The following is a 24,813-nucleotide window of genomic DNA, read 5'->3' as shown; positions in this document are numbered from 1 at the left end:
TTCATCACCAGTATCAAAAACCATGAATTTTGATACCCATATTGCCCCAAGTCGTATGGTTCGGTAAATGTCCCCAAGGTAGATCCTTCCCTCAGGGCCATGGCCACTCCGAGTGTAGCCAATCCTGTCAAAATGGCCATTTTCATCACCAGTATCAAAAACCATGAATTTTGATACCCATATTGCCCCAAGTCGTATGGTTCGATAAATGTCCCCCCGGTAGATCCTTCCCTCAGGGCCATGGCCACTCCGGGTGTGGCCAATCCTGTCAAAATGACCATTTTCATCACCAGTATCAAAAACCATGAATTTTGATACCCATATTGCCCAAAGTCGTATAGTTGGATGAATGTCCCCCGGTAGAACCTTCCCTCAGGGCCATGGCAACTCCGGGTGTGGCCAATCCTGTCAAAATGGCCATTTTCATCATTAGTATCAAAAACCATGAATTTTGATACCCATATTGCCCCAAGTCGTATGGTTCGATAAATGTCCCCCCGGTAGAACCTTCCCTCAGGGCCATGGCCACTCCGGGTGTGGCCAATCCTGTCAAAGTGGCCATTTTCATCACCAGTATCAAAAACCATGAATTTTGATACCCATATTTCCCCAAGTCGTATGGTTCGATAAATGTCCACGGTAGAACCTTCCCTCAGGGCACTGGCCACTCCGGGTGTGGCCGATATTCTACCAATTTGTTCAAAATCATTTCGGTATTCCGGTGACCGTTCTGGCAACCGTCAATATCTTCTTGGAACTCCTTCAAGTTTATGCACCACCTGTTTCTTTCAACGTGTGCGTGTGTGTGTGAGCATTAAAATTCCCAACGTAAGGTCCATCTTTGATGAAAGTCTGATGGACACTAAATCCTCCAGAGGCTAACTTTTAGCTTAAATAGTTGGCACGGCATCCACGCAACAGAAACAGAATGTCACGCCGAGGGCATGCGACGGTAACGCTACATTTTCGAAAAATTTTGCATTGACACCGCAGATAGAGCTTTAAGACAAAGTCCTTTGTCAAAAAGTACATCAATATCACTTAAGTGGCCATATCTCGAGACAGGGTTGCCAGATCTTCAATGTTTTGCACTCGTTGGAAAAGTCTTTTGATAACCTAACCAACGTTGGGTCGGATGATGGACCCGGACATAGTTTACATACATTTAAGTGAGATCCGGCTTCAAAAAAGTACATCAATATCACTTAAGTGGCCATATCTCGAGACAGGGTTGCCAGATTTTCAATGTTTTGGACTCGTTGGAAGGGTCTTTTGATAACCTAACCAACGATGGGTCGGATGATGGACCCGGACATAGTTTACATACAGTTAAGTGAGATCCAAATATATGTGAAAACACATTTTTATACATAACATTTGAACTACTTATCGAAACTTCAATCTGTATAAAACTCGATCTATGGGACCCTAAACCAAGTCAAATGCAACAAGTTCGGGTCAAATCGGTTCAGCCAGTGCCGAGAAACATGAGCTAGTTTGTTGGTCACATACATACATACACACACACATACACACACATACACACACACATACACACAGACATTTGTTCAGTTTTCGATTCTGAGTCGATATGTATACATGAAGGTGGGTCTACGACGTTTTTATACGAAGTTCATTTTTAGAGCAGGATTATAGCCTTACCTCAGTGAGGAAGGCAAAAAAATTCTTAAATCAACTTTACTCAAGTTTCTCAATCCGAAACAGCCATCTTTGACTTACTTAGAATAGAATTTGGATTGAATTTAAAGTAACTTGGTATAAAAGGTTATATTTCGAACGGTGATCAAACGATTTTTGTCCATTTTTGGCATTTTTAAAGTATGCGTTATGAACATTTCATAGAAATCATCTATATATTAGCTTTTTGTGGAAAAATGTTCGGCATGAGTTTCAGAACAAAAAGTAGTACTAGGTTTTTGTCAAACTTTTATTTTTTCGCCTGTTCCTTCACAAAATATGTATAGTGCTCAAGGGGTGTACACACTTTTTTTACACATTAAAGATAAGTAAAGTCCCACTTCAGATAAGTTCATAAATATCACCAAAATGGCTATAACTTGTTAGATCTTCGATCTTTTAGGCTCATTTGGAAAAGTCTTCCTATAGATAGATAATTATCTATCTAGCGATAGGTCGTAAAATGAATCCAGAAATGGTTTTCGCACAGATAAGTGGCCATGATATGAGACAAATTGCCAAATCTCCAAACTATTAAACTTGTTTGAAAGGATCGCATGATATGATGATGTCACAAGCGACGATTTGTTCTCAAAATATTAAAATCTTATCATAAACTTATCATAAAATGATATTGCAATTCTTTTAAAACATATTTGGTAAATTTTTAAATTACTATACTTTACAGGCATGTTCAATCAAATCGGTCCGTTTAAAGAACCAATGTTTCCAAAAACGCCCACATAACCTGAGTTTTTTTGCTCGTTTTTCAGCAGCGCGCTCTAAGTTCGAGGATCCTTGAAATATTGATGTTTTATGAGCCAATGAAATTTTTACTGCTGAACTAATCTTCAATTTTTTTCGCTTCCTGCGCTCCTCATGGAAAAGTGAAGGAAAAAGTTTTGTTCTGCGCAATTTTTGCTGCTCCGCGATATAAAAGTGTACGAAGCCCCCTCATCTCATCCCACCCATCCCAAAATCACCCACTATTATTTCATTTTAGTGTAATATTTTATTTTATTGTTGTTTTCAATTCCAACCGCGCGCGTCTTCGTCGTCATCGTCCTCCTAGCCCTGTGCTCTCTTAGCGCTTTTCTTGCCTTTCTTAAATTTACTCTTGCTCTGTGTGTATGATCTCCTCATCCTCCTCCTGGGCTGTTGTTGTGTTCAGGTTTACTGTGGCGGCGACCGACGTCGGCACTCAAGTTGCTGGCTCTCTTCTCCCTTCGTGGCTCTTCTCGCGCTGGCATTGCTAGCTCACACAGCCTCCGATCAGATGGGCTTCCTTTTTCTCTCTGTGAACGACCAACACGCGAAATCGCGATGTTGTAAAAGACGTCGAGGACGAGGTTCTCCTTACTAGGGTGGTTGACGCTGTTGTAGTATTTGTGTGTAGCGACCACCACCGCTGCCAATACATAGAGAACTCTGGCGAAGGTCCTGCGAGTGTTTGTGAAAAGACAAAAAAAAACCCGCTGGGCAAAACGTGGTGGTGGTTGGATAGTATATTTTTCCTCCGTTTTTCCAGCTCCGATACTCTTAGGCAGCAGGGCAATACATTCAAAATGCGGCTTTTCGGAAAAATCGGCATCTGTATACATAAAACCTGTGAAACTACTTTTTACGCGAGTTTCTTCGCGAGATTAGATGCTAGGCGGCGGACGGATGCTGCTGGGCTCCATTTACAAGAGAGAACCGAAGTACAATCATTCGAATGCCATAAATCATCCACTTCTTAACTTTGTTGCCGCAGTATAGGAACAGTACCCTCTCGCGTTTTATTTTGAAGAATGGCTGTTCAGAAATTGGAAACACCTGTAAACTGAACTAAATTTTCTAATAAGAATTTTTGAACATACAGTTTATAAACTATTTGCGAATTAATTTTGACCATAACTGCAAAGTCTTTTAAGCGTATAAAATAATATATATTTCATGACATACAAGCTAATGATTTGGAATCTCAGTTCATAAAGTCTCATATCTTCGTAGTTTTTCTACTTTATCAATCGTCAATAATAATGTGTTCAGATGAGCGTTAAAATAGTACAATGATTACAACAAACTGGGGACGGATGGCTACACGTCACTTTAAGTCATCTTTATTAAATAAACAACAACATTACGATATAGCGGCAATGTTAAGCCTACCAAACTGTGCGGCCAATTTATATTACCTATACCACCCTGTTCGCAGATATGCAAAAAAAAAAACAGTATTTCAACGGTGTCGTGCTATCTTGACGCACCCGCCATTTCGACGTTCCGAGAAAAACGCGCTTTAATGATTGACCTTGAATAACCAGAAACTAGAGCAGAAACTAGAGCAATAACAAACACGTTTTGTGTGGCTGACCATTCTGTGCATTGTCCCGAAGTTTAGTTGAAGTTGGTTGCTGGAGTCCCGAGTTATAATTACAAATGTTTACGTTCGTCTAACTTGTACGTGCGTCAAACGCGTTCTGACCTGAAATCCCTTTGGCCAGTTGTCGCACTTACATCAATTTTCAGGGAGTGACAAGATAGCACGACAAGATTGAAACTTCTTTAATATGAAAAGCGATATCAATGCACGGAGTTTTTTTCGGTTTTATTGAATATCTCAGGATTGAAATCGAATTTTGGGGATCTGTGAAGGTCAAAAGGTGAGGCATTGTTAGCTGCACAAAATGGCGTTCTTATCTCAATTTGGTACAAAATGCACGTGCGACAAGTTAGCACGACGGTGACGTTTCGGTGAAATTTGACCGGAAAAAGGTAAAATTTTCACTTTTCTGAAAATCTCCACATAAAATCCGGTTTTTGTGCTATTTTTTGACAGTAGAAAAAATTTCTTCACTCTCTTCTGGCAGCACTTGTTGCTACTGGAGAAAAAAAGATTCCCGCTGAGAATTTTGGCTCGAGCCTCGACTCGTTTCAGGCTCGATCTTGAGCCAGATCGATTCGAGACTAGAGCCAAAATTCTCAGTGGGTTGATGAAGGCGACGTGACGTTCATGCATCCAAGCAAGCTGATGGTCGCCAAAAGAGTTTAAAGAAAAAGTTGAAGTTCTCAGCGGCGATGTCATAAATTCTCGCTTACTTTTTCAAAAGGTCCTATGAACATAGGACACCTATGGCTCATTGGTTGTTTTGAAAAAGTAATTTGGAATTCTGTTTTGGGACCATCCACAAACCACGTGGACACTTTTTTGGAAATCCCAACCCCCCCCCCCCCCCCCTCCGCTCGTGGACAATTGTCCATACAAAAAAAAACTTTTTTGTATGGAGCGTGGACAATCGCCATACCCCCCCCCCCCTAAAGTGTCCACGTGGTTTATGGATGGTCCCTTTGAAAAAGTAATTTAGGCATCCTTAATAGTGGACAGATCTTTTCGCACTCTTCGGCAAAGTTGTTCCCTGGAACACGAATTATGAGCTCGTGATGTTTTTGAAAAAAATCAAAAATCGTTAAGGGGCTCAAACCTGGCAAAAAACAAAACGCACCGATTTAACGGGTTAAATCTCATTTAAACTTCAAAGTCCAGAGCGCATGTCCTGTCGCAATCAATCAAGTGAGCAACTCTATACGAAATCGGCCGATTTCGACCATTTTTATTTTTTGTATTTTTTTATTTGACTTAAACTTTGTAGGGACCTTCCATATGACCAAATAAGCTATTTTACGTCATTGGTTCACCCATACAAGTCTCCATACAATTTTGGCTGCTGTCCATACAAAAATGATATGTAAATATTCAAACAACTGTAACTTTTGAGTGAATTTTCTGATCAATTTGGTGTCTTGGGCAAAGTTGTAGGTATTGTTGAGGACTTTTGAGAAATAATAGGTACACGGAAAAAAAATTTGCAGATTTTTTAATCAACTTTTTTTTTCACCAAAACTCAATTTCCCAAAATATGTATTTTTTGATTTTCGAGATTTTTTGATGTGTTTTAGGGGACAAAAATCCGCAACTTTTGAGCCATAGAGAAACATGGTCAAAAAATCTGCCGCCGAGTTATGAATTTTTGAAAAACAAATTTGACATTATTTTTTAATGTAAAATTGAATTTGCAATTGAAAAGTACTCTCTTTTTTTTAAAGTTCAGAAATTTTGCTATAAAATTGTCTAAGAGACATTGAAGATTGGACCTCGGGTTGCTGAGATAGAGCCGCTTTAAGAAAAAGAAACACGAAAATTGAAGTTTTCTAAATCTCACCAAAACAACCCACCATTTTCTAATGACGATATCCCAGCAACTAATGGTCCGATTTTCAATGTTAATACATGAAACATTTGTGAAATTTTCCGATCTTTTTGAAAAAATATTTTATTTTTTTTATATCAAGACTAACATTTAAAAAGGGCCAAACCTTGAATATTACGCCCATTTAAAATGCTAGTCTTGATTTAAAAAACATCACTCAAAAGTTACAGATGTTTGAATATTTACATACAATTTTTGTATGGACAGCAGCCAAAATTGTATGGACACTTGTATGGGTGAACCAATGACGCAAAATAGCTTAATTGGTCATAGGGAAGGCACCCACAAAGTTTGAGCCAAATTAAAAAATACAAATAAAATCCATTTCCGGTTTTGGTAGAGAATTGCTCAAGTTCATATTTAGAATTCGGGCTTAGTACAACGAAATGAACGAAAAATCAAACTCGGGGTTCGATCCCTCGTCCTTTGGATTGATAAGCAAAATGCTAACCAGTTGGCCATGGCGGCTTGGTGAACTTACAACTGAAATCAGAAATACTGTTACAACCAACTCACAACGTCTTTCGAGGAGTATCCTACACTGAAAACCCAACTATGGTAGTTGCTACCATATTGTAGGGTTAATTTGAGAACACGCACCGACGTATTTTTGCTAAAAACAATCCGTGCTTGAATTGACTGACTAACGCAGTCAGTTTTACTATGTCGAGAGCGGTATGGTAATTTTAACCCTCGATTATGGAGAGAATGATAATGATTTCGTATTTGCTACCATGCAATTTTCTGGAAGCATGGTACATTTTACCATATTTGCGTTTACTTTCACCAAAAAGCCACAGTTAATTTAATAAGCAGCATTTTTAGCAAATTTTCTTAAAACTACCATGGTCGGGCTTTCAGTGTAGGATTACTATCCCTACCACTAACAATGGGTCCAAAACCACTCTATAATCATCTATCGAGGTTTTTAAGCGAAGATGGCGTTCGAATGGTGAACGCCCGAAATGTCAAAATCACGCAGTGGTACCAATGTCCCTTACCACGGTGTATTTTTCCGAGAACATTAAGATAAAAAATTGGCGAGTCTGATATTTGGCACCATGGAAAAAGGGTTTTTCCCGACATTTGGTGGGGTATACCGAAATATTTCGTCGGGGGTCTGCAGCATTTTTTTTAAGATTTTATAGGATTTTTCTTCAGAAAAGTCGCTTAAAAATCGATGGGATCATGTTCATATCCATCAAATTTCTGAAAAAATATGCCTTAAGTGACTCTTAATTAAACAATCCACCAATATTTGGCCTCCAAAAATGTGATGATACCAAAACAAGTTGCAAAAAGAAGATTTTTTCGGCACGAGAAATTTTAAATTTAATATGTCTTCATTGAACTTTTTTTATAATAATTACATTTCCTTTACATGCTAAGTGGTATGGATTAATGCTCTAAATCTTTGTTGTATTTTTCGTTTTATTATTAACTGATCACATTTATTTTATTTACTTCAAATTGTTTTACATTATTGCATTGAATCGAATACATTTGGGTAAAAAAGAAAAAAAGAAAAAAAGTAAATTCATTGAAATATTCAAAATCATTAGAACGAGTAAACTATGAACTGTATTTTAAGATGAATGCTCCAAGCGTTCTTACTTGTTCAGCACGAGTTTTGCAACCACGCAGTGTTGTTGTCATCTCGATGAAATGTTCAGAAGTTCTTGTGGTTAAAAAAGGTCACTACTGCCTTCATCCGTTGATGCTGGTTGGTTTTCCCTCGGTTGCTGACTGAAGCCAGGAGGTGTTGTATTCTCTGCAACTTTTTGCCGCTGATTCAACGGCAATGGCTGCAGATTGGGAACCACTCGAACAGATCCCGCTCCAGGTGACGCCAAAGCAGGAAAATCCACGTCCGTGAAAGTTGGTGGTGTTTTGCGACGATCTGGTTGGTGCCTCGTCGTCGCTTGCTGCCGAATTTTTACAAACTCAGCTCGTATTGGGCAGCTTCGATTCTTGGTAGAATGGTCGCCGCCGCAATTGAAGCATTTCGCTTCGATGTTCTCGTTGATTGTTTCGCAAGCTTGAGTTTTGTGCTCACCTCCGCAGGTTGCACAACGACTCTTGATGAAACAGTTCCTTACACCATGTCCAAACTGCAAACAGTTCGAACACTGTGTCACGTCACAGTGCACTGGACGATAACGTTCCCAAGTCACAATGATGTTGAAAATTGCCCGAACTGCTTTCAGCTCAGACGGCGTTGTCGATCCTTTCTCGAGATCAACCAGGTACAGTTGATCACGATACTTGATGTCCTTGTTGTGTCTCGTCATCTTGAAGACTTCGATCACGTTCAAATTAAAAGTTTTTAGCTCTTCTTTCAGCACACTCACATCCATGTCGTACAGGCCACGGAGGACCTGTTTCATGTGGCGTTTACCTGGATCGTCATGGCTGTAGTATTCAATCTTTGTGTTGTTCAGGAAATCCCGAACGTAGCTGAAATCCTTTATGGTAGGTAGTAGAATTTTGAGTCCATCAGTACACAAGCGAATGGAAGCTCGTAAAGCACCAGATTTGATAAACCCGGTCAGCCACTTTCGCACCGAATCCGATGACGATGTTTTCACAAAAATGGGTGGCAACTTTTCCCGTCGTTCAAATTCTTCCTTCTCGCTCACGTCCACAGGGAGGGTAGCGAACTGGTTTCCAGACGAATTTTGAGCGTCCTTGCTCAAACTGCCTGGCTTTGCAGGTAGCGCTTCGGCATTCTTTAGCTTCTTCAAATCTGCCGATCCTGCTGGGGAGGACCGCCTCTTTTTCTTGCCCTGAGGCATTTTTGCACCTTTTAGCACTTTGCAGGAGCTAATATCGAGGAGTATCTCATTGATTGGTGGTCCACAAAGGAATCCTTTTCGGCACGAGTCGTACATTCATCCAACGATGTTTACCGAGTTGGACAAATATGACGAGTGGTGAAAAAAGGTGCAGGTGGTTATGTTCTACATAACCAATATGACAAAGAACTTTGTACAAAACTCAAAAAATCATGCTATTTTTATTTATATTTTTTAATTCTTTGCCTATTTTTTTAATCCTGAATAATTAATTCTAATTAAATTTATTCAATCAATGGCACCGGTAGAACCTTCCCTCAGGGCCATGGCCACTCCGGGTGTGGCCAATCCTGTCGAAATGGCCATTTTCATCACCAGTATCAAAAACCATGAATTTTGATACCCATATTGCCCAAAGTCGTATGGTTCGTTAAATGTCCCCCGGTAGAACCTTCCCTAAGGGCCATGGCCACTCCGGGTGTGGCCAATCCTATCAAAATGGCCATTTTCATCACCAGTATCAAAAACCATGAATTTTAACACCCATATTGACCCAAATCGTATGGTTCGATAAATGTCCCCCCGGTAGAACCTTCCCTCAGGGCCATGGCCACTCCGGGTGTGGCCAATCCTGTCAAAATGGCCATTTTCATCACCAGTATCAAAAACCATGAATTTTGATACCCATATTGCCCCAAATCGTATGGTTCGATAAATGTCCCCCGGTAGAACCTTCCCTCAGGGCCATGGCCACTCCGGGTGTGGCCAATCCTGTCAAAATGGCCATTTTCATCACCAGTATCAAAAACCATGAATTTTGATACCCATATTGCCCCAAGTCGTATGGTTCGATAAATGTCCCCCGGTAGAACCTTCCCTCAGGGCCATGGCCACTCCGGGTGTGGCCAATCCTATCAAAATGGCCATTTTCATCACCAGTATCAAAAACCATGAATTTTAACACCCATATTGACCCAAATCGTATGGTTCGATAAATGTCCCTCCGGTAGAACCTTCCCTCAGGGCCATGGCCACTCCGAGTGTGGCCAATCCTATCAAAATGGCCATTTTAATCACCAGTATCAAAAACCATGAATTTTGATACCCATATTGTCCCAAGTCGTATGGTTCGATAAATGTCCCCCCGGTAGATCCTTCCCTCAGGGCCATGGCCACTCCGGGTGTGGCCAATCCTGTCGAAATGGCCATTTTAATCACCAGTATCAAAAACCATGAATTTTGATACCCATATTGCCCCAAATCGTATGGTTCGATAAATGTCCCCCCGGTAGAACCTTCCCTCAGGGCCATGGCCACTCCGGGTGTGGCCAATCCTGTCAAAATGGCCATTTTCATCACCAGTATCAAAACCATGAATTTTGATACCCATATTGCCCCAAGTCGTATGGTTCGATAAATGTCCCCGGTAGAACCTTCCCTCAGGGCCATGGCCACTCCGGGTGTGGCCAATCCTATCAAAATGGCCATTTTCATCACCAGTATCAAAAACCATGAATTTTGATACCCATATTGTCCCAAGTCGTATGGTTCGATAAATGTCCCCCCGGTAGATCCTTCCCTCAGGGCCATGGCCACTCCGGGTGTGGCCAATCCTGTCGAAATGGCCATTTTAATCACCAGTATCAAAAACCATGAATTTTGATACCCATATTGTCCCAAGTCGTATGGTTCGATAAATGTCCCCCCGGTAGATCCTTCCCTCAGGGCCATGGCCACTCCGGGTGTGGCCAATCCTGTCGAAATGGCCATTTTAATCACCAGTATCAAAAACCATGAATTTTGATACCCATATTGCCCCAAGTCGTATGGTTCGATAAATGTCCCCCCGGTAGAACCTTCCCTCAGGGCCATGGCCACTCCGAGTGTGGCCAATCCTATCAAAATGGCCATTTTAATCACCAGTATCAAAAACCATGAATATTGATACCCATATTGTCCCAAGTCGTATGGTTCGATAAATGTCCCCCCGGTAGAACCTTCCTTCAGGGCCATGGCCTCTCCGGGTGTGGCCAATCCTATCAAAATGGCCATTTTCATCACCAGTATCAAAACCATGAATTTTGATACCCATATTGCCCAAGTCGTATGGTTCGATAAATGTCCCTCCGGTAGAACCTTCCCTCAGGGCCATGGCCACTCCGGGTGTGGCCAATCCTATCAAAATGGCCATTTTCATCACCAGTATCAAAACCATGAATTTTAACACCCATATTGACCCAAATCGTATGGTTCGATAAATGTCCCCGGTAGAACCTTCCTCAGGGCCATGGCCACTCCGAGTGTGGCCAATCCTATCAAAATGGCCATTTTCATCACCAGTATCAAAAACCATGAATTTTGATACCCATATTGCCCCAAGTCGTATGGTTCGATAAATGTCCCCCCGGTAGATCCTTCCCTCAGGGCCATGGCCACTCCGGGTGTGGCCAATATCCTACCAGTTTGGTCCCAACCCCATTGCCTTGAATCATTCTGGTTTCCGAGTGACCGTTCTTACAATGTTCTTTAGAACAGAATTCCTCCCAAGTTGGTGCACAACCTGTGTCTTTCAATGTGTGTATGTGTGTGTGTGAGCAATAAAATTACCACCGTCGATCCGTCTCTGACGGATTTTCGGTCAAAACTAACTGTTCAGAGGCTATCTGTTAGCTTATATAGTCCGCATGAAATGTGGCAACATGGTGCAAATTTTGCCTCGTCTCCTGCTTTCTTGGAACTGTCACGCGAGAATGTTGCACCATTGTTGCCACATTTCATGCGGGCTATTTAAGCTAACAGATAGCCTCTGAACAATTTAGTTTTGACTGAAAATCCGTCAGAGACGGATCGACGGTGGTAATTTTATTGCTCACACACACACACATGCACACATTGAAAGACACAGGTTGTGCACCAACTTAGGAGGAATTCTGTTCTAAAGAACATTGTTAGAACGGTCACTCGGAAACCAGAATGATTCAAGGCAATGGGGTTGGGACCAAACTGGTAGGATATTGGCCACACCCGGAGTGGCCATGGCCCTGAGGGAAGGTTCTACCGGGGGGACATTTATCGAACCATACGACTTGGGGCAATATGGGTATCAAAATTCATGGTTTTTGATACTGGTGATGAAAATGGCCATTTTGACAAGATTGGCCACACCCGGAGTGGCCATTGCACAGTGTTCGGAATGGCAAAATTAAGTGGAATAAATTGATAACTCTTTTATTTGACGTCCTAGTCAAATGGTGTCTTCGGAAGAGTTGTTGTACTTGATAAGGGCTATCTTTTGAAGTTATTGACATACAGGATGACGACCTTCCAGGGTGTCAACCATAATTAACTTTGTTGGATGACGTTGTAGGGCTTTAGTGTCTTGGGCAAAGTTGTAGAGGAGAAAAATTCATGAAGGTTGGTCGAAGGCGTCAAATTTGTAGCTCTTAATCTACTCGAGATATACGCCAGTTTTGCAAAAATGGTCCAAAATCACTTTTTGTGATAACTTAAAATGTTAGCGTTTTAGCGGCCTACTATGTTCTGAAGAGTTGTTTATGACATAAAATTACATACATACACCATAATGAATACAAAGTGAAAATCGGTAAATTGAAGGGTAAATTGATCGATTTTTATGGAAATTACATTGTCTATGAAAAAATACGACAACCTTTCCAGAGTGACCACATACGAAAGGAAATACTTAATTTTAAATACGAACAATTATTTAAAATTTTCACTTACATTATTTTTGGGAAAACATGTATTTATTCATAATTTGAAAATGTGTATCATAATTTTAAGCATGAACAATGTTTTACTGCGGGCGTCAATAATTAGAGTTCACGCGCGGTGATACGACCGCAAGATAATGGTCGCATGACAGCCGCAAGACAACCGCAGAACAAATTCTTGGCTGTTGTCATAGGTTGCCTTGAGTTTTGAGCTGATTTTTTGGAAAATATTCAAAACAAACCAAGTTGACAGCCAATCAACCAGAATTTCAGTTCAACTTGCTGATTTTTATAAGGCGGCAATAATCTCCTGTCCTCCTCACAGCGAAGGAGAAACGTGATTTTATCTCGCAATAAGCAATATTAAAATCGACCAATTTACCCTTTCAATTTACTGATTATTACCACGTTTCAATAAGATTCCGCTTAAAAATTATAAATAAATTGATTAAAAACCGTCAAATTCAAATTGAGATACAGTGGACTCTCTCGTTGTCGATATTGAAGGGACCGTCGAGAGCAGGAGTTATGAAATTATAGAACAAAAAATCAAAGCAATCTATTTGAAGGGACTGAACAATTTATTGACAGCTGGAGTAATATTGATATCGAGAAGATCGACAACGAGAGAGTCCACTGTATCTCTAAATCGACACCGATAGACACGGAGATATTTTCAGAAAATGTAGTTGAAAGTGTGTACTTTCATGCGCATTGTTCGGTTTTTCGCCAAAATTCGCCATTTCTAAAACATTGCAACTTGAAAATATGCTCAAAATCACTTACAAATGGTTATAACTCCTCAATAAAGGCTCACAACATTTTGCTGTCTTGGGCAAAGATGTGTAATTTTATGTCAAAAACAACTCTTCAGAACATAGTAGGCCGCAAAAATGCTAACATTTTAAGTTATCACAAAAAAGTGCTTTTTTAACCATTTTGCAAAAATGACGTAGTAGATTAAGAGCTACAAATTTGGCGCCTTTGACAAACTTTCATGAATTTTCTCCTCTACAACTTTGCGCAATACACCAAAGCCCTACAAAGTCATCCAACAGAGTTAGTTTTGGTTGACACCCTGGAAGGTCGTCACCCTGTATGTCAATAACTTTAAAAGATAGCCCTTATCAAGTACAACAACTCTTCCGAAGACACCATTTGGCTAAGAGGTCAAATAAAGGAGTAATCAATTTATTCAATTGCCCTGAGGGAAGGTTTTACCGGGGGGATATTTATCGAACCATATAAATTGGGGCAATATGGGTATCAAAATTCATGGTAGATCCTTCCCTCAGGGCCATGGCCACTCCGGGTGTGGCCAATCCTGTCAAAATTGCCATTTTAATCACCAGTATCAAAAACCATGAATTTTGATACCCATATTGCCCCAAGTCGTATGGTTCGATAAATGTCCCCCCGGTAGATCCTTCCCTCAGGGCCATGGCCACTCCGGGTGTGGCCAATCCTGTCAAAATGGCCATTTTCATTACCAGTATCAAAAACCATGAATTTTGATACCCATATTGCCCCAAGTCGTATGGTTCGATAAATGTCCCCCCGGTAGAACCTTCCCTCAGGGCCATGGCCACTCCGAGTGTAGCCAATCCTGTCAAAATGGCCATTTTCATCACCAGTATCAAAAACCATGAATTTTGATACCCATATTGCCCCAAGTCGTATGGTTCGATAAATGTCCCCCCGGTAGAACCTTCCCTCAGGGCCATGGCCACTCCGAGTGTAGCCAATCCTGTCAAAATGGCCATTTTCATCACCAGTATCAAAAACCATGAATTTTGATACCCATATTGCCCCAAGTCGTATGGTTCGATAAATGTCCCCCCGGTAGATCCTTCCCTCAGGGCCATGGCCACTCCGGGTGTGGCCAATCCTGTCAAAATGACCATTTTCATCACCAGTATCAAAAACCATGAATTTTGATACCCATATTGCCCAAATTCGTATAGTTGGATGAATGTCCCCCGGTAGAACCTTCCCTCAGGGCCATGGCCACTCCGGGTATGGCCAATCCTGTCAAAATGGCCATTTTCATCACCAGTATCAAAAACCATGAATTTTGATACCCATATTGCCCCAAGTCGTATGGTTCGATAAATGTCCCCCCGGTAGAACCTTCCCTCAGGGCCATGGCCACTCCGGGTGTGGCCAATCTTGTCAAAATGGCCATTTTCATCACCAGTATCAAAAACCATGAATTTTGATACCCATATTGCCCAAATTCGTATAGTTGGATGAATGTCCCCCGGTAGAACCTTCCCTCAGGGCCATGGCCACTCCGGGTGTGGCCAATCCTGTCAAAATGGCCATTTTCATCACCAGTATCAAAAACCATGAATTTTGATACCCATATTGCCCCAAGTCGTATGGTTCGATAAATGTCCCCCCGGTAGAACCTTCCCTCAGGGCCATGGCCACTCCAAGTTTGGCCAATCCTGTCAAAATTGCCATTTTAATCACCAGTATCAAAAACCATGAATTTTGATACCCATATTGCCCCAAGTCGTATGGTTCGATAAATGTCCCTCCGGTAGAACCTTCCCTCAGGGCCATGGCCACTCCAAGTTTGGCCAATCCTGTCAAAATTGCCATTTTAATCACCAGTATCAAAAACCATGAATTTTGATACCCATATTGCCCCAAGTCGTATGGTTCGATAAATGTCCCCCCGGTAGAACCTTCCCTCAGGGCCATGGCCACTCCGAGTGTAGCCAATCCTGTCAAAATGGCCATTTTCATCACCAGTATCAAAAACCATGAATTTTGATACCCATATTGCCCCAAGTCGTATGGTTCGATAAATGTCCCCCCGGTAGAACCTTCCCTCAGGGCCATGGCCACTCCGAGTGTAGCCAATCCTGTCAAAATGGCCATTTTCATCACCAGTATCAAAAACCATGAATTTTGATACCCATATTGCCCCAAGTCGTATGGTTCGATAAATGTCCCCCCGGTAGATCCTTCCCTCAGGGCCATGGCCACTCCGGGTGTGGCCAATCCTGTCAAAATGACCATTTTCATCACCAGTATCAAAAACCATGAATTTTGATACCCATATTGCCCAAATTCGTATAGTTGGATGAATGTCCCCCGGTAGAACCTTCCCTCAGGGCCATGGCCACTCCGGGTGTGGCCAATCCTGTCAAAATGGCCATTTTCATCACCAGTATCAAAAACCATGAATTTTGATACCCATATTGCCCCAAGTCGTATGGTTCGATAAATGTCCCCCCGGTAGAACCTTCCCTCAGGGCCATGGCCACTCCAAGTTTGGCCAATCCTGTCAAAATTGCCATTTTAATCACCAGTATCAAAAACCATGAATTTTGATACCCATATTGCCCCAAGTCGTATGGTTCGATAAATGTCCCTCCGGTAGAACCTTCCCTCAGGGCCATGGCCACTCCAAGTTTGGCCAATCCTGTCAAAATTGCCATTTTAATCACCAGTATCAAAAACCATGAATTTTGATACCCATATTGCCCCAAGTCGTATGGTTCGATAAATGTCCCCCCGGTAGATCCTTCCCTCAGGGCCATGGCCACTCCGGGTGTGGCCAATCCTGTCAAAATGACCATTTTCATCACCAGTATCAAAAACCATGAATTTTGATACCCATATTGCCCAAATTCGTATAGTTGGATGAATGTCCCCCGGTAGAACCTTCCCTCAGGGCCATGGCCACTCCGGGTGTGGCCAATCCTGTCAAAATGGCCATTTTCATCACCAGTATCAAAAACCATGAATTTTGATACCCATATTGCCCAAAGTCGTATAGTTTGATGAATGTCCCCCGGTAGAATCTTCCCTCAGGGCCATGGCCACTCCGGGTGTGGCCAATCTTGTCAAAATGGCCATTTTAATCACCAGTATCAAAAACCATGAATTTTGATACCCATATTGCCCCAAGTCGTATGGTTCGATAAATGTCCCCCCGGTAGAACCTTCCCTCAGGGCCATGGCCACTCCGAGTGTAGCCAATCCTGTCAAAATGGCCATTTTCATCACCAGTATCAAAAACCATGAATTTTGATACCCATATTGCCCCAAGTCGTATGGTTCGGTAAATGTCCCCAAGGTAGATCCTTCCCTCAGGGCCATGGCCACTCCGAGTGTAGCCAATCCTGTCAAAATGGCCATTTTCATCACCAGTATCAAAAACCATGAATTTTGATACCCATATTGCCCCAAGTCGTATGGTTCGATAAATGTCCCCCCGGTAGATCCTTCCCTCAGGGCCATGGCCACTCCGGGTGTGGCCAATCCTGTCAAAATGACCATTTTCATCACCAGTATCAAAAACCATGAATTTTGATACCCATATTGCCCAAAGTCGTATAGTTGGATGAATGTCCCCCGGTAGAACCTTCCCTCAGGGCCATGGCAACTCCGGGTGTGGCCAATCCTGTCAAAATGGCCATTTTCATCATTAGTATCAAAAACCATGAATTTTGATACCCATATTGCCCAAGTCGTATGGTTCGATAAATGTCCCCCGGTAGAACCTTCCCTCAGGGCCATGGCCACTCCGGGTGTGGCCAATCCTGTCAAAGTGGCCATTTTCATCACCAGTATCAAAAACCATGAATTTTGATACCCATATTTCCCCAAGTCGTATGGTTCGATAAATGTCCACGGTAGAACCTTCCCTCAGGGCACTGGCCACTCCGGGTGTGGCCGATATTCTACCAATTTGTTCAAAATCATTTCGGTATTCCGGTGACCGTTCTGGCAACCGTCAATATCTTCTTGGAACTCCTTCAAGTTTATGCACCACCTGTTTCTTTCAACGTGTGCGTGTGTGTGTGAGCATTAAAATTCCCAACGTAAGGTCCATCTTTGATGAAAGTCTGATGGACACTAAATCCTCCAGAGGCTAACTTTTAGCTTAAATAGTTGGCACGGCATCCACGCAACAGAAACAGAATGTCACGCCGAGGGCATGCGACGGTAACGCTACATTTTCGAAAAATTTTGCATTGACACCGCAGATAGAGCTTTAAGACAAAGTCCTTTGTCAAAAAATCAAGTTTTGCAACGAGTTCCATACAACATTTTTTTTTAATTCCGAAAAACACCCTATGAATAGAATTTTAATTCAACTGTCGATGTGTTTAGTCAACTCATTGATAAAATAAAAATAATATTTAAAAGTATAACTTTTCGATACATGGCATACTTTTCAGAAATTTGATGGATATGAACATGATCCCATCGATTTTTAGCTACTTTTCTGAAAAATCCTATAAAATCTATAGAAAAAAAACTATTAAAAATGCTCTGGACCCCCGACGAAATATTTCGGTACACCCAGCAAAATGTCAGGAAAGAACCTTTCTTTCATGTAGCCAAATTTCAGTCTTGCCGAAGGAGCTATTAGACTGTGGCAAACAAGCTCGCACTTTTTTGTGTTTGGCAGTTTGCCAAACACGCAAACTCGCAAACAAAGCCAAATGTAGGTATGCAGGCTGACGTTTCTGCGAACAAATGCAGTCAAACAAACAGAGCAGGCAAACAGCAAAACTGTCAAAAAGTTTTGTTGTTTGTGAGTTTATTTTTTTTTGTTTGTCATAGTCTAATACTTCCTTGAAGGAGCACACGACTTTGAATAACACTGTATCAATAACCACAAACGTGCATGGAGCGGCCGTGGCTGACTGGTTACGGTATTCGCTTTGTAAGCGAATGGTCCTGGGTTCGATTTCCATCTGCTCCCAACCTGAAAGTATAGGAAATATAAATCTTGAAACTCTGAACATGAATGAAAAATCAAAGTCACTCGAGTCGGGGTTCGATCCCCCATCCTTTGGATTGGAAAGCAAAAATGTTAACCACTAGGCCATCGCGACTTGGTGAGCCATGACTGGAATTAGGAATACTGTTACTATCAACTATATACGCGCTGGGTCCTTGTCCATAGGGACGTGGCGTTACATCGTGCTGCCACCTGGTTTTTTTAAGCGCAAGAGTGTAAATGTGCTGAGTCATCGTCTAAAAATAGACGGCGTCCTATCTCGCCCAGCAAAATGAAGTCGATAAAGTAGTCGGTTTCGATGAGAAAAAGTGGAAAACGTGGTCTAAAAATAGCGACGCCATCCCCCTATTTGACAAGGGTTCGGAAGTTCTAAATAACGTTTGAATCCGATTGGTGCAAACGTTCTTCAGGGCGGGGCTTGTCGATAAAGCCGAAGTACCTCGCGCTCGGCTAGCCAGCGTAGAAGTGGGTCACCGAAGCTCGGCAGAGCTAACACCTTCCAAATGCCTATGCGAGTTATTTGCATGTATAGAATGTAGATCTAAAAATACATGGAAACAACTCAATTTGTAAGAAGCGGCCGCGTGGTCCCGTTTGGTTGGTTGCACACACACACATCAATAACCACAAACGTGCACAGGGTGGGGAAACATGGTGCAGTTGCCCCACCATTCTCAGAAATTTGTTCTAAAGTGGCTTGGGGCCGCAATAAACGACTAAATTTTCAAAACGCTCATATTGTTGTCCCACCTTCCTTGAAAATCGTATCTGGGCACGCTAGTGTCAATAACAAAAGTGATGAAAAGCATATGGTATATTTATGCGAACATGGGCAGTATAGAGCATTTTACCAAAATTTTGTTGCATGTTTATTTTTAAATTCTGGCGTTTTTTTTTTTGAAAAGGTCCAATAAACCAAATTTTCAGTTTTTGGTTTTTGGGTGTTTTTAGAACCGCCTTGAGTCAGGGGTATTAAAAACACCAAAAAGCAAAAACTGAAAATTTGGTTTAGGCTGGTACAAATATTTTTAAAAGTTTTGTCCCCCCTTCAAAATTGGCCCGAAAAATCAGGGGGCAAAAAAATTTTACAATAAACTTCAAAATTTCAATGAAAATTCAAGTGCAACCAGCTGAAATCAAATTAAAATACATTCTTCTGCGTTTAAAATCATTTTTAGCATGTTTGGGTTTATTAAAAATCTTAAGATTTTTGAAAATTTTCGATGCAAAATCTTTTTTCGATACAATTTTTGTTTTTGTCAGATCTTAGATTTTTGAAAACTAATGATGGCAAAACAACTGAACTAGTGTAAAATGCATTTTAAAACACTTTTTTCATTTAAATGTGAAGACTATGGCTTGTTATTTAAATTTTTATATTTTTTTTATTTTTGCCCCCCCCCCCCCTTGACCTCGGCCAGGGCCGAGGGACAAAAACTTTTTTAAATATTTGCATCGGCCTTATTGGTTCTTTTTTTAAAAAAAACTCTAGAATTAAACTTTGTGTATCGATTCTTGTTGTCAAACGACTATTAGGAGTGGCAAGCAAAAATGCTTGTCACTTAACCGTGGAGAATTAGTAGCTTGAGGAGGACTGAGATCGATATAGTTGAATCCAAGAATCGTACTAAGAATCAAATTGAATGCAAGTTGAATATCAGAACCCAAACAAGATTGCATGCAAGATTGCAAGCGCAGTTGAAATTGAATCTAAAAATACCTCGCTAAAATAGCCTGGGCGACTGATAGAATTCATCCAATAAGAGATGAGAAGAATTGAAAGCTTTCCCATTATAAATGAGAACACACGAAGAATTCGAACAACAATGCAAAAACGGTCGTTACCACTCGCCTAGGGTGGCTCCTCAGACCATTCACCTTCCCAAAAACCGTCCAACTCCAAGCGAAACTTACTTGATACCGTGGAGATTTTCCCTTAATACTATGAAAAAAGTGGAGCATCCCAATTCTCGATTCCTAGGTAACTTGGGCTTAGACAATCATCACATCACATGGTGAAAATCCAGTCTGCAATCCGCTAAAATCACAAAAAGTGCTTTGAGAATATTCGGAAGCAGGAATAAAGATCATAATCCATGATCTGACTACAACTCATGTCAAACTTTCATAATTTGTGTAAAGTTTTGATAATTATCTCAGGTATAAAATTAAGTTTTGATGATCTGTGAAGGTAAAAAATTATGCTTAAAATACACGTGTGACAAGATAGCACAAGATAAATCGAGTAAAAACACTCAAATACACTAGATTCGCCACAAAACAAGAACAAAATAATTGTTATAAACTCTGTCAGTGATGTACAGTGCGTTTTTATTTCATTTTATAAATTGCGGTCGATACCATCCGGATAACTAAAGATATTGATTTGTTTCAACTGCGCCTTGTTGTAACACCCATCCCATCGAGTTCTAGTACCTACTGACTGTGTATAGCGTGCTAACTGCCAAAATGGTTTCAGGCTGCATTTGACGCCAAAATCCCAGTAAGTGAGCAACAAAAAAAAAGAACTAAGATGCTGTCGGTCACGCCTTGCTATCCAAACTATACCACTGCATTAAACTATTTTCTTGGCAACAGTCGCTCTAGAGCAGCATGATGGTCGTGGTTCCTGCATTTACTGCAGAAATCCAAAACATGTAATAACTTTTAAAATTGGAAGCGTTACAAAAATATTAAAATTACAATGCAGTACTTCTATGCTGACGTTTCATCTAATCAGAGTGGCGCAGGAAAAAAAACCCCGAGCACCTCGAGGGGATGAAAAAAAAGTGCTGTACATAAAAGTACACATACAGACATTGCCTGAATTACGCTGAAAGCCTTAAAACAAGTTGAAATTATATATCTTAGATTTTTACAGCCATCCAAGGTAGTAGAAAATATAATAAAAATACAAGTAAAAAAGTAGTTGCCGTAGTATGGGGCGCCGAGGATATTATTATCTGCTTATGTACAGAATGCAGAGGGAGCTCCTAGTTTATTTTAGATTTTATTTCGCTATTCCGCACAAAATTGAAAAAAAAACTTGAAAAGGACGAAATGAATATCGCGTGCGCTAACAAGTGGATGATGCGAAATCACGGGAAGCGAAAAGTGTGGTTTTTATTTTCCACATGCTTTACATCGCCCCCTCCTGAGCTGAACCCTGAATGCCGACCCAAAAGTACACGACGAAGTCGACGACGATGACGACGACTACGACAACGACGCCACCAGGAGATGCCTTTTCAATCCACCCACAATCCATCCCCCTTCGCGTTGGTCCGTGCAGCATCAGAACGTACCGACCGTACACGTGAGACTGCCGATGCTGGCGGCAAAACAGCGGTAATGGGATGTTCGTAAATGGTGTAGCAATTTGTGACGTTATTTGGTGAGGCGCTGGTTTATCAATCAGTGAGTTATGAGTTCAAATCCTGAGAAGGATTAAAGTATGCAATAGACAACAATTTTCGCATTGATCAGTTTGAAAATATCTCAATAAGACACACTTTACTGATCCAAAAATAATCGTCATCCTTAAATCGTTCCAACGTCATTCCTGAACGCACCATAAGGTCCTTTCCCGTTCCACCAAACTCACCACAAGAGCTAGCAAGGCGGCGGTGGTGGTTCAACGAGGGTGCCTTTTCCACCCAGCCAGCAGCTAGAGGATAATAACATTTAGATGTATTTGTGAACCACCTTACGCACTATCGCAAAAAAAACTCATCTTCTGCATTTCATGCGACGATTTTTCACGATGATCATTAAAATGATGTATATAGCGGGGTTGGAAGTACATAGGGTAGTGCGGGCAATTATCGTTTGCCGTGTTTTGGATTACGTAGAACATTTATGATATTATGAAAAACTTCAAAAGAAAGAACTGTTGATATTTTTGACTGTATCTTTTTTTTAGCTGAAGATGCAGTTTGGTTCTCCTTAAAAAAAAAATTCCAGTGTTTCGTTCCAGAATTTTTTCGAGAAAGCTTTTACAGATCAATTTAAAGCATTTTAATTTATTTTAAAATGACAGTTGTTGGGGCTACTTCCAGGAACGGTATTTTTAGAAACTAATTAGGGTTGGACAAGTAATGAAGCCGACAGCTCTAAAGTCAACTTCGTTTTTTAATATTTAATAGTTTAACTCCTAGAGTTTTTTTCAAGGGGTTAGACACTGAGTGATATTGTGAAATTTTGAATCAATTTGAGTAAAATTGAGCCACATTGAGTCACTCGCGTTTCTCAAAATTTCTCAATCTTCACAAATGACGCAACGAATTTTGACAGTATGACCTCGCACCGAGAACTGTCATATGCAACTGACAGTTCTAGCAAACAAATTAGGCGAGCAGTTTATTTTGAGGAAAATTTATTTTTCAATCAAAAAAGTTAGTTGAATACTAGCGAAATGGACTTAGGTACTAATCACATTAGCCTTGCCAGAACTCACTTTCCGAGAGTGGTGCTGAAGTTGCTAGGTAGTCGTCACGACGGAAAAAAATCTCTGCTTTCACGAAGCGCCTGTAGCACGATCAAGCGCAAGATCGCAATCTGTGGCGAGTTCGGAGAAGTTTCCGATTACGATTCCGGGTAAGCAGGATGTGGAGCAGCGGCTAAGAGATCCAGCAGGTTGGTCATTCCGGAACGGGACGGTTGGATACGGCGTGGGACAAGGAGGTGAATGAGGAGCAGCCGGAACTAAAAGTGACAGTGGTGGCGGCGCAGATCAAACAAGGCCACGGAAAGGCAAAGGCTGACGCGAAGAAAGCAGAAGAGGAAGTGGAAAAACCGTGGCGTCATTGGCATTGGACCATCAATCAACACGTTTTCCAATATTTTCTTTCAGATGCAGCTGAGGCTGTTTCAATGAGAGGGATTGAGATTGGGATGGAGATCGTGTTTGCGGACGAGAGAGGTTCTTGGAGGTTTCAAGGATTGCATCGACATCTCAGTTTGGACGATCAAAACTAGAACAAGTCGAACACGTCGCGGTTCAGTTCGCGGTTGAGACGACGAGCAAGAGCTACCTTCTGCATCAGTCGACGGGACTCAAACAGCACCATGTCGGCGATCCTGCTGCCTTGAGTATCTTTTCAATGGAACCGTAACCTCTTTTAGCAAGAATCGCTGCCATTCGAACTGCTGCCAGAGTACAGATCCTGCCGAGGTTGCTAGCCTCGGTGCGACGCATAAAAAGTGCCACATTGGAAACGACCTGCAGTCCAGCGTCAATCTCCAACCTTCAAGCGCTAACTCATCCAAACAGCGTCAAAGTCATCGGCGGCAAAACGCTGCGCAACCCGCAGATGGTGGCGGTGAAGACGAAGACGACGGAATCGACCGGCTTTGCGGAGGCGTTAGCAAGGACGAAAGTATCGGCGTCCTAGATCCACGTTATCGGCATCACCACCACCACCATGATCATCGACATCTCCCCGGTGGCAGCGCTGGCAGTCGACAAGTATCGCAGCAGTCGATGACGCAGGATGCGGACGACCCCGGCGCCAAATTAGATACGGACCTAGCGGTGGTGTCGCTGGATTTTCTGGTGTGGACGCAAACAACGATCGATCGCAGATACGGCACGACGCAGATAAAGCATTTTTCTAAAGCCTATGTAATTTTGCGAAAAACAGGGGGGATTTGGTTTTAAGGCTCTTGTTTGTTGTGTATAATTGATAAATATAATTTCAAAATATAAATAAAACAATGTTGAATCTATTTTTTCTGGTTGAATTTAAAGCTACAGTCGGAACGCGCCCCGTAATGCTGCGCCGTGGCCAATTTCGCTTGCTCCGGGAACAATATCTCTAACGGATTCGAAAACTCCGTCTTGAGGTGGCGCCAATTGCTTCTTTGAAACGCCCTCCGATGACACCAATTTTGGCCTCCAAACAATGTCACGGAGCCACCCATCCACATTGTTTAGAACCTGTTGCAAGGTTGGACGTCAGCCTGACTGACAGCCTCATCAAGTTGTTTCCGCAAAAGTTCGCCGCCGCTGAGGGTGAGGAGCCTGCTGCAGTGATTGTTCGGGTGGCTGTGGCCGAGATGCCGGCTGCTGAAGATCATGCTATAGGTGGCCATGTTGCACAAGCTAGGACACCATCCGGGTCGGTTGGCCCCACAGTCCGTGTCCAACCAAGAGAATCAGGAGTTTCCAAAGAAGTCTGCCGATGACGGCAGACACGGATGACTAGTCAGCCGTGGAAATCGCAGCGATTGTGTAGCGATCCCGTGAATTGAGGTCAGCGGCCGGATGTCCTGGTAATAATTTCCAGAATTTCTTTCAAGTAGGTAGTTTTCGTTTGTAAACATAAACATCTTTCGAAACGAAAAAAAAACAACCATTCAAATATTCCGTAACCTGGCTTCGAATTACTCAGGAGAAAAAAAGAGTAACATTGAGTGAGATTGAGTAACTTTGAGAAAATGAGTCACTCAGTTTTTCTCTGTCCTACCCCTTGGTTTTTTTTTTGTAAAGGTTTAATGAACTTTTTTTATTTTTTGCTTTTTGGGTCTTTTTAAAACCGCCTTGATTCGGGGACACGTTGCTCCAA

Source organism: Culex quinquefasciatus, chromosome 1 (genome assembly GCF_015732765.1).
Source record: "Culex quinquefasciatus strain JHB chromosome 1, VPISU_Cqui_1.0_pri_paternal, whole genome shotgun sequence".
NCBI lineage: Eukaryota > Metazoa > Arthropoda > Insecta > Diptera > Culicidae > Culex > Culex quinquefasciatus.
Note: the sequence above shows the minus strand (reverse complement) of the source record.